Source organism: Alosa pseudoharengus, unplaced genomic scaffold (assembly GCF_046254945.1).
Source record: "Alosa pseudoharengus isolate Yale_2024_CS ecotype anadromous, Long Island Sound unplaced genomic scaffold, YU_APseudo_1.1 YU_APseudo_1.1_scf_16, whole genome shotgun sequence".
Lineage (NCBI taxonomy): Eukaryota > Metazoa > Chordata > Actinopteri > Clupeiformes > Clupeidae > Alosa > Alosa pseudoharengus.
The window spans coordinates 15,045,803-15,055,906 of record NW_027468630.1 but is presented as its reverse complement, the minus strand read 5'-3'; the positions used below and the strand labels follow the sequence as shown (position 1 = coordinate 15,055,906).

At 42.7% G+C, this 10,104-nt stretch overlaps 1 long non-coding RNA gene across 1 annotated transcript; it reads right to left on the bottom strand.

The window, feature by feature from the left end:
• Window positions 1-8,569: 8,569 nt before the first annotated feature.
• Window positions 8,570-9,419, bottom strand: LOC143126209 (uncharacterized). Its single transcript, XR_012987408.1, has 4 exons — window positions 9,401-9,419; window positions 8,902-8,991; window positions 8,729-8,799; window positions 8,570-8,608 (listed from the first exon to the last, which is right to left on the bottom strand). It is a non-coding gene; the product is annotated as an uncharacterized LOC143126209 (long non-coding RNA).
• Between the last annotated feature and the right edge of the window lie 685 nt (window positions 9,420-10,104).

Genomic DNA, 10,104 nt, shown 5'->3' with positions numbered 1-10,104 from the left:
TTGTTGCAATGGTAATCCTGCTCAGTACGAGAGGAACCGCAATGCTGTATATGTGTCACACACACACACACACACATACAGCATACAGCATTGCATCACTTATGGAATGCTAATGGCTAGTCCTTTCAGTGCCCATGCCATGGTATAGTGACATGATTTTCACACAAACAGTAAGAATAGAGGTGTGTGTGCAGTGACGGACTGGTAATCTGGAATTTGGGCAGATGCCCAGAGGGGCCCGTGTGGGGTGATACTGTTGACTGAGATTAATTTAGCAACAAAACAAATGAATCGAGGCATCAAGCAACACCGGGGGGGAGCAGAGAAAAAGAGAGAAATCTAAGAGAGCACTACTGGCTGACGGTGAAACTGACTGATTTGTTTTTAAAATCAAGTGCAGCTTCAGCTAGCACTAGCACTAATACTGATACTCAAGGATAATTTAGAGGCTCTAATGCTGATGGCGACAGAGAAAAAGGTCCTAATGAACTTGGATTTAGATGACATAATAGACAGGGTAACAGAGAAAAGCAAACTCATTTGTAGGCTACCTTGTTAACTGCATGACGGTAAGACATGTTTTTATTATGGAGCGGCAGGCTCTGATTTATTCATTTTTATGCATTGGGGTTGTGCATTGATATGTCCATGTTTTGGTGCAGTTAATTCACGTTCACCATCACGTTCAAGTTCACCATCACTGGGGCTATCAAACGTGTGTGTTATTTCTGTGCAAAGTTCTATTTGCGAGTCGCGCAAACAACACCACCCTCCCCGGTTGTGGGCCGCTGGTGCGTGGAAATGCCAGGGCCGTTTTTTGTTTCCAGTCCGTCACTGTGTGTGTGTGTGTGTGTGTCCTGAGCTCCAGATGGAGTCAGAGAATTAGAATAAAGCAGAGCATGAGGACACACAGACACACACACACGTAAACATTATTTATGAGCATTTGCATCTATAAAGCAAGTGCTGAAGCTCACTGTGTTTATTTTATTGTTACGCAGTTAAATGTGTGTCTTTGAGAAACTCCACTTTGAAACTTTGTGTGTGTGTGTGCAACCCTAGGGATCAATAAAGTATATCTATCTATCTATCTATCTATCTATCTATCGCTTCAAACGTTTTTGGGCTGAGCTGAATACTAAAACTAGGTTTGAGTCGCAGCTTCCAGCACCTCTTTGGGTTTGTTAGGATATGGGAGTCAGAGGGAGTGTGTGTGTATATGAGCGAGAGAGAGAGAGAGAGAGAGAGAGAAAGGAGGAGATGAAGAGGGATGCTCTGTGGTCCCAGTGAGGAGGAGGAGGAGATGAAGAGGGATGCTCTGAGGTCCCAGTGAGGAGGAGGAGGAGGAGATGAAGAGGGATGCTCTGTGGTCCCAGTGAGGAGGAGGAGGAGATGAAGAGGGATGCTCTGAGGTCCCAGTGAGGAGGAGGAGGAGGAGGGAGATGAAGAGGGATGCTCTGAGGTCCCAGTGAGGAGGAGGAGGAGGAGGGATGCTCTGAGGTCCCAGTGAGGAGGAGGAGGAAGAGGAGGAGATGAAGAGGGATGCTCTGAGGTCCCAGTGAGGAGGAGGAGGAGATGAAGAGGGATGCTCTGAGGTCCCAGTGAGGAGGAGGAGGAGATGAAGAGGGATGCTCTGAGGTCCCAGTGAGGAGGAAGAGGAGATGAAGAGGGATGCTCTGAGGTCCCAGTGAGGAGGAGGAGGAGGAGATGAAGAGGGATGCTCTGAGGTCCCAGTGAGGAGGAGGAGATGAAGAGGGAGGCTCTCTGGTCCCAGTGAGGAGGAGGAGGAGATGAAGAGGCCGTGTTGGCGGGGTCTCTGACGGTAGCAATATGTTCCCAGCAGCAGTGACGGACGGTGGCTCTGAAGGGTCATTTCATGGGAATCTACTGCAGCCTGGCTGCTGTCCTCAGCAAAGTGGTGCACTGTGTATGTGTGTGTGTGTAAGAGAGAGAGAGAGAGAGAGTGTGTGTCTGTCTGTGTGTGTGTGTGTGTGTGTGCGCGCACTATGTTAGTGACTGAGTGTGGACCCCCAGATTCACTTCACTGGCAATAACCAGTACAGATGAGAAGGGGCTGACGTATGTGTTGTATTAGTCACATAAAAGATGAGTGTGTGTGTGTGTGTGTGTTTCAGCTGGAGTCTTAAGATGAGCCATGTATTACCTGTGTGTATGTGTGTGTGTGTGTGTGTGTGAGATATGTGAGTGTGTGTGTGATGGGCCATGTATCACCTTTGTGTGTGTGTGTGTGTGTGATGGGCCATGTATCACCTGTGTGTGTGTGTGTGTGTGTGAGAGAGAGATATGTGTGTGTATTTGTGTGATATGTGTGTGTGTGTGTGAGATATGTGAGTGTGTGTGTGATGGGCCATGCATCACCTCAGGAGAGACGCTTCTGCACTCCGACACACAAAATTAAAGCTGCTTTTCATTTCGCAGCAGGACTAAGACAGATGGCAGCGATCCATCAAACAGAGCACTTAAACAAGAGAACAGGGGGGTGAGAAGGAGGAGAGAGAGAGAGGGAGAGAGAGGGAGAAGGAGGGGGAGAGAGGGAGAGAGGGGGGGAGGGGAGCTAGTCCCCAGATGGTTCAGAAGCTGTGTGTGGAACGATGGACATCACTTTGGCGCACATGGCTTTGCAGAAAGAAAGACACACACACACACACACCATTGGCTTTGCAAAAAGAAACACACACACACACGCATGGCTTTGCAGAAAGAAACACACACACACACACGCATGGATTTGCAGAAAGAAACACACACACACACACACGCATGGCTTTGCAGAAAGAAACACACACACACACACACAAACGCATGGATTTGCAGAAAGAAACACACACACACACACGCGCGCATGGCTTTGCAGAAAGAAACACACACACACACACACACACATGCATGGCTTTGCAGAAAGAAACACACGCACACGCATGTCTTTGCAGAGAGACACACACACGCACACACATGGCTTTGCAGAGAGACACACACACACACACACGTCCATGGCTTTGCAGAGACACACACACACACACACGTCCATGGCTTTGCAGAGACACACACACACGCATGGCTTTGCAGAGAGACACACACACACACATGCGTGACTTTGCAGAAGACACACAAACACACACACACGTCCATGGCTTTGCAGAGACACCCACACACACACACGCATGGCTTTGCAGAGACACACACACACATACACACGCATGGCTTTGCAGAGAGACACACACACACACACACACACGTCTTTGCAGAGACACACACACGCGCACAAGCATGGCTTTGCAGAGACACACACACGTGCATGACTTTGCAGAGAGACACACAAGTCAACTTTATTTATATAGCGCATTTCATACACAGACGTCATTCAATGTGCTTTACATAAACAAAAGCAAACAGGAATAGCTGATAAAAGCATAGAATAGTCAAAGAATAGTTTTAAAAGTAAAGAATAATAATAAATATCATGATAAAAAGAAAACATAAAACACACAAGGTAAAATCATTTAAAAATAAAGAATAATTTATAAGCAAAAAAAAATGCAAAAGTAGTTAAAAAGTAATAAAAGTAATAATAAAAGACAAGGTAATATCATTTTCAAGGCAGATTCAGAATTTGTAACTCAGTGCAGTTAGCAAAAAGCATCCGAGAACAGTTTGGTCTTAAGTCTAGATTTAAAACTGGCTACAGTTGGGGCCTTTTTGATGTCATCCGAAAGTTGGTAAAAGCTGCTTCACCATGTTGAGTTCTACTAGGGATGCAGGATATTGAATTTTAGCCGATATCCGATATGCTTGTATATTTACAAGCTCATTTTGGCTGATTGCCGACGCAGATATTCATCTCTAATTTTTATTAATTGAAAAGTTTCTCCTGTAGCCTAACCTGTTATTATGATAGTGTAGGCTACTTGGTGTTATTATGATAGTGTAGGCTACTTGGTGTTATTATGATAGTGTAGGCTACTTGCTGTCGATACGGGACATTAAAAACTTTACTTTGATTCAACCCTGTATCATTTTAGAAATAGACATTCACTCATGAAAAATATTTAAATTATTTCAAATATGGCACATTTATTAAGTAGCCTAAAATTGTCATATAAACATGTAAATGTCATACTTGAACAGTAGCCTACAAGACAGTTCCCCAAGAACTGTTGTTGACAATATGACACATTGTTCTCAAATGAACAGAAATGCAGCTGTAAACCCTGTAAACTTAAAATGTCAGTCTGTAGAGTAAAATGAATGAGACCTACAACATGTAGGCTAGTAACTTTACAGCTAGCCTTCGTTCTGGACTTCATGAAACTCACGCTAGCTTTCTAACGTTAGCTAACGTTACACACTTTAGAAACTGATTGCATTGTAGAAGCTAATAAGCTAAAGAAAAGCTATAGCAATGCGTCGTCACGGTTTTAGCTGGTGCCGTTTTTTCTGGCTTAGTGTTTTGTAGAGTTCAGGATGATGGCTCTTAAGATGTGTAATTAAATTGGTAACGTTAAAAGAGTATAGTTTTACCCCTCCTTGCATCACTGGTACTTTACAAGCCCTGCAAATAGAAATTTTGTTATCAGTTTCCAGAATTTGGAAATACTGCCATACAGCCATGTTGAAGTAGCCTATGTTGTTGGCGCTCATAGTAATGTAAACATTTGCTTCGCATGCGCGTAATGAACAGATGACCTTATCGGCCAGGCACATCAGCAGAAAAGTCCATATCGGCCGATGCCAATAATTAAGTTATGAAGCTTTTATCTGCAGATACCGATGTCAGGCTGATATCATCGTGCATCCCTAGCTCTAACAGTAGGTTTTACTAACAGGTTTTTCACCTGGGACCTGAGAGGACGAGAAGGTGTGTACTGCTGAAGCATGTCTGATAGGTATTTAGGTCCTGCTCCATTTACTGATTTATAAACAAGCAGTAGTGCTTTAAAGTTAATTCTGTGACTTACTGGAAACCAGTGCAGGGACTTAAGAATTGGAGTACTGTAATGTGGTCAGTTCTTTTAGTTTTTGTTAGAATCCTAGCTGCTGCATTTTGTATCACCTGAAGCTGTTAAATAGTCTTTTTAGGAAGGCCTGTGAACAGTCCATTGCAATAATCAACCCTGCTGGAGATAAATGCATGAATGAGTTTTTCTAAATCATGTTTTGACATCAGCCCTCTAAGTTTGGCAATATTTTTGAGGTGCTAAAAAGCTGATTTAATTCTCACTTTCATGTGGCTGTTGAAATTTAGATCACTGTCAATTATTGTGTCAAGGAGAGTGGCAACCCTAAGTCTTTCCTCCTTTTTACCAAATATAATTACTTCAGTTTTTTACACACGTGCACACGCATGGCTTTGCAGAGAGACACGCACACACATGGCTTTGCAGAGAGACACACACACACACACGCACATGCATGGCTTTGCAGAGACACACACACGCGCATACGCATGGCTTTGCAGAGATACACACACACGCGCGCGCGCACACGCATGGCTTTGCAGAGACACACACATTGTTTGGTCACACACTATTGCCCTTTTCATTTTATATTCTCATATACAGTTGTCTGGTTTCCAACAGTCATTATGCAGTAATGTCCAGACACACACACACACACACACACACAGAGGAAATAGACAAGTTACACGACACACATTCTACCTTATTCAGCACTACCCTCCCCCTCCCCCAACACACACACACACTGTGCAACCCCTTAAAAGCTGTGCTGTGGGAGAGTGTGCTTCTGTTAGTTTGAAATGATTGTGTGTTTTACTGTGTTTGTGTGTGTGTCTATATCTATATGTGTGTGTGTGTGTGTCTCTATTTGCATGTGTAACACACACACACACATATATATATATATATATATACCCCCCCACACACACAATCACACCCTGATCCAACCTGAACCTGCACACACACTCTTCTTGCTGAGGCAGCCCTCCTCACACACACATCCTGGTGGATGTACTCACACAAATTACCATGAACATCTGCACTGTTCTTAGTTGCAGTTCTTCACCTTGTTCTTCATACACAAACACACACACACACACACACACACACACACACAGATCGTTCCTATTTAATGCTCAGACATTTTGTGCAGAGCGTAATGTCACCTTGGCAGCTTTGTACAAGCACATCTGCTGTGTAGAGAAAGTTCCGAAATAGAATCTTTTCCCAGCTTTGTCTCCACTTCGAGAGCAGCATGTGTGTGTGTGTGTGTGTGTGTGTGCGTTATGGAAATCAGATCCAGCCTTGTGCCCGTCCACTAATGGCTGTTCCTGTAAACACAAAGTTGTGATCATTACTGTGTGTGTGTGTGTCATTACTGTTTGTGGGAGAGCTAAAGGCTGTTATAAACATAAAGTGTGTGTGTGTGTGATCATTACTGTTTGTGGGAGGGCTAAAGGCTGTTTATATAAACACAAAGCTCTGATCACTCCACCCCCATCTCTCTCTCTCTGTAAGTATATGTGTGTTTGTGTGTGTGAGAGAGAGATAGCTCTCTCTGTATGTGTATGTGTGTTTTGTGTGTGTGTGTGTGTGTGTGTGAGAGAGAGAGAGAGAGATAGCTACACTGTAAAAAGTTTAACGTAAAATTTACAGCAACTTGCTGGCAGCAAATAACCAGCAAGTTGCTGTATTTCACTCTACAGTACACCTACTGTATATGAAATCACAGTACCTATGCCTGATACTGTAAATGCGAACTACAGTAGTACTACCAGTGCTGTAATGTATACAGCATTGGATTGTCTACCGTATTTTTAATCACAGTACTTATGGATCATACTGTAACTAAGTACAGTAGTAATACCAGTGCTGTAATATTATATACAGTAATTTCATATCCTGTTTTATCCACAGCCAGGATCAATTTGGCTAGGCCTAGGTATGGTTTAGGCTACACAAACTTGCATAAATAACCATTGACAACTTGTTATCAGTTTGAAAAGCAAGTACATTTATTAACTTTTTTCCGTTTAGAAATTCTCGTGTGCTGCATCCTAACGTTAGACCAACGGTTGCAGTCAGCCTGATCCACCACCAGTAGCAGAGTGAAGCAGCACCTAGCAGAAATAGAAGAAAAGATAAACAGTGTTAGATAACACTTTTCAACTGAAACTGAAGGCTACTTACAAGTGAAACTTTAGAATAATCATTTATATATATATACTGTATGTTTTTTGAGTTTACTGTCAAAATGCCACGCTGAAGATGGTGTTAGCATAACTCAGTTTCGCAAGGTATATTTAACGTTAGCCAGCTGGGTGAGCTCATTGATGATGTTTGCTTGCAGCAACAGCCATTCGCGCTGTTCGTCCGAACAACGGTTAATGATAGTCAGATGTGACTTAAAGTTAACTTATATCAATATTGCTAAAGTTCGCCTATTAAACTCACAAAACCGTACATGATTACGAGGAGTTAACGTTACATAAGTCAGCTAAACCTCCACGTTAACGTTAACCAGCAGCACATCATCTTCAGCCTAACATTGTGACAGTAACATACTAGGCCTAGCACTACTAGTGAATGTTTTATATAAATTATATGAATATAATAAACTGTAACTTACTGAGAACTAAGGTAGGCCTAATATAAATGAGACTGCCATAACTCTAACGTAACATAAAACATTAACGTTAATGCCACCGTCACAGCAACAGCAACTATGATAGCTAGCAGCTAGCCTAACGTTAGCTGCTACCCACACAGCAAAAGGACTCCGCGGCGGATCCGCCAGATGCTCTCAGGAACGGATCCGCTACGAAGGCGGATCGCGGACCCGCCGTGGCTCCGCGCTGCATCCGCCCCGCATCCGCGATTAAAACCTTACCTCCGCGGCGGGTCCGTTTGGGACCCGTAAATTGATACATACATCCGCCGCCGACCCGCAACGGACTCATAAAGGCTCATCTGGCCCGGGTCCGTTTCGGACCCGTTTATCTAATTTTCAAAATTCCTTCTGTTCTTGCTGTAGGATTAAATAGGATAAACTATAGGATAAAAGTAAAACTATCACTAGGCCTAGCCTAGGCTACTACAGCAAGATAGGCCTACGATTAGCATCGCCTCGTATTTTTAACTTAACAATACTGTCAATAAACCGAAAAGGTTTAAGTCAAGACATCAATTTACTGTACAAACGTGATCAGTACTCAATGGAAATATAAAATGGACATTTATGGAAAGTTACAGGTTATAAGCTATTCTGTTTTTGTTAAGTAGCCTACGTTGCCTAGGCTACTCTACATTAATTTTGAGGTCAAAACCTAATTTAGTGCTTTATCAGCCTAGGTCAGTGCAGACATGAAATATTTTATCTAATAGGCTACAACTTCAATGAAATGCTGCGCTATGCACATCTAAAATATCAGAAAATGAATAACTGGTGAATGACAAGAAGTTCAATAAAAAGATTGTTTAATGCTTATTTCTCCTATTAATCCATTTGTGTGGATGGAGGCGGAACATGTCTCCTTGTTGCCCGATCCACCGCCAGTTGAAACACCTAATTGCGTGCTTGGTGACCTCAGCGTCTGTGGCTGACCGTGTCACCATGTTTTTCCTCACAGCACCTGTAATCAAACAGACAGATATGTTTATGTTGTGTAGCATCCAAAGCCAAGTATGCTTACACAATACAATATATGAGATAGGTATTAAGGAGATTAAATTTTAAAAGAAACATGACTTACAAAGCTCCTCTGTTCGCTGCACGTTGAGGGCTGGTGTGGGGGTGGAGGGAGTTGAGGAGGGACTGCCGTTCCTGGCCCATAGTGAGGTGGGCGGTGTGCGAGAGGGGGAAAAATGTATTGATAATACACATGGGGCCTTTCTATTCACTAATATTTCAGAGATCAGTCCCTACCTTGAGTAACTCTCCGTATGTTAAATGCGGGTGCAGGTGCAGGGAGTTGAGGTGGTGAAGAGTGTTGCGGTCCTGCCCCATGGTGAGGTGCTAAGGGAGATAAATGGTTGTGATCTGTTAACCATGGTAGGCTGAGAGCTACAGGGCCAAACAATGGCAAACAAAAACAAATCTCTGGTCATACTGGACATGAATTTGTATGTTTCAACATTTTGGTATGCACTATCTATATCAACTCCATGAATGGATTGACATTGTAATCAATGTGTTTCAATACAATTTGATAATAATGAATGAACTTTTCAGGCAATATTGCATGAATGCATATGTTTTAACTGACAAAATATTTGGCTGAGATTTTGAAAGTATGTATGAAGTATGCAGAAAATCTGAGATGGTAATGCAGATGCAATCTGTTGATTTGAAACAGAGTGACTACTGCTGTGTTAATATAGATGCGGCCACTGTATTCAATTTTATTTCAGAGATCAGTATTTACCTTAACAGTTTTCTCCAGGCACTTTGCCAGTGCAATTGGCTTGGGCTTGAGGCTTCAACTGATATACCAGGCGAGTTGGAAGGTACCTCAGAGATGCAAAGTCACCATTTTCTGGCTCTACTTCACTCTCATCAGAGTCCCCGAAACGATGGCTGTTAAATAACCATATCATTATGGTTATTGCAATCCCAAAATTTCCAAATATACATATAGTACAAGCATCTCTGGTTTATTTTGGAATGCTACGGGAATGTGTTCACATTACATTTAACAACCCAGAAAGTATCTTCATCAAGCGAACCCAACAGAGGCAATCATAACGTTAGATAAAAGTTGACGCTGCAGAACAAACAAAATAGAAGATGGGGACCAAGTTCCATACAGTTAAGTTACGTTAGCATAATAAATCACAGACGCCAATACCCATTAGTTGTCTGAACCGACTTAAACAGTGATTAAAATGCCGAGGCTTTCATTACAAAGATGGCAGAAGGACACTAAAGTTACGTATGAGACCAAACTTGGCAAAATGCAAACGTTAATGCACAGCTAGCTAGAAGCTAGGGCTAAACCATTATCAGTGAGTAGTCAACATGCTAAAGTTGTAGGTAGCTTTCATAGCAGACGAGTGCTTCACTGACTTCATTGACTGAAATACCAGTGCCAATGTATCAGCTTAATCAAGGATTGCATCGCAAACGTGA